A 1605-nucleotide genomic window follows, 5' to 3' on the forward strand; every position below is an offset into this window, starting at 1 on the left:
TGAATGGCATTTGATTCTCATTTATGTTCACGTGGATGATTGAACAGGCACACATTCACTTTATATAAATCACTACACATGCATTCATTTACCAGAGTGGACCGACATTGAGCTGAAGTTTTACCGGTCATTTTAATATCACTGTACACCACAAGATGGCAGAGAGCCTCTATTGCCTGCACATTATACAGTAGGTAATGTACTGCACTGCACATGGTGCAGCCATGCAGCGGCCCATCTTAAAGTGCTGGTGTAATGGTAACAGCAAAGCTAGCACATGTGTCAGGGAACACTTGTGCAGTATGAACATCTGGAAGACCAGAAACCTGCACGATGCTTATAATTGAGAATGACTAACATACAATTGCTGCTAGCGACAGATGTTAATGATGGCTTCTACTCGCACGGCCTTCTATTAGTGTTGACATGAATGGAGTTGTGCCCTTGGCACTTATAAACTCTCATATGAGGTCCACTCATGTGGTGGAACAGCATTAGCAGTAGACATTATTGTGCTTTCAGTCATAGGGATACACAGGAAATGCATTACATATACTCCTACTACTCCTACTACTGATATTAGTACTAATAACAATTACAACTATTTTCCTGATGTTGTGGTGTGATTGTGTTTTTTCACTAAGGTAAAATGTGATGCTCAGCTGAACGCAGTGTCGTATCGTTCAATAGTGATGTAGACCTTCTCTTCCAGGTCAGACTGTAAGAAAGAGGAAAGAAGGATGAACTGTCTCGGTGTCTGCTACTAGCAGAACTTCTTACCATGAAGAGGGGTTTTTATTGCAGTATACTAACTATGCTATTGCACATTAGCTCAGCTGCGTTCTGTTCTGACTAAATCTGTGTGTTTTGCCTGCATAGTGCTGATACGGCGAGTAATCCTGTTTGCGACCACAGACCACAATCATAAACCGAGCCTGGTATGCAGTTCTCTAGACTTGTCAATTGTTGGTTCTAATTGATTCACTTGCCACTGAAAGCCAATCTGATGAACAAAACATTCCTTTCAGCTTGTTTAAAGCTCATCATTTCAGTTCTGAGATATCCATTATATGTGGAGGGGGTATTGTCTCATACTGAAAAACATCCTTTTTTCACCCCCTCCTCATGCATTCAGACATGTTTCAAAAAGCAAACACGCTTCACATATTTCTACTCCGATGTACAAACACCTAAAACTAAGGTTACGGTATTATAACCCTCGTTCTATAATAACAGGCAGAGCCCTCTGCTGAACTCTATCGATAATCCTCTCCTCCAATCATGAGCATGCATTTGCCAACTGCAATTTTTGCCAAAGTGTAGCTGGCCAATCAGGACTACAATATGACCCGCAGGCAGCACAACCCGCTGCTAACCCGTTCTACATCTTCAGCGAGCGGCCCCCCGCTTGTAGAGGGCTCCGCCTGTACTCATAGAACCAGGATGTGCTGTGTTCACTTCCTTGACACAACAGGGACAGACATAATTTAACAGGATTTGTGTCAATCTGAGGGTCTGTTCATGTGACAACTGAAAATCAGGTCAGACTCTTCAGCAGAATCTATTGTACCGTAAGCACACCGTTGAACCCCCACACGGTTAGAT

Source organism: Melanostigma gelatinosum (assembly GCF_949748355.1).
Source record: "Melanostigma gelatinosum genome assembly, chromosome: 7".
Classification (NCBI taxonomy): domain Eukaryota; kingdom Metazoa; phylum Chordata; class Actinopteri; order Perciformes; family Zoarcidae; genus Melanostigma; species Melanostigma gelatinosum.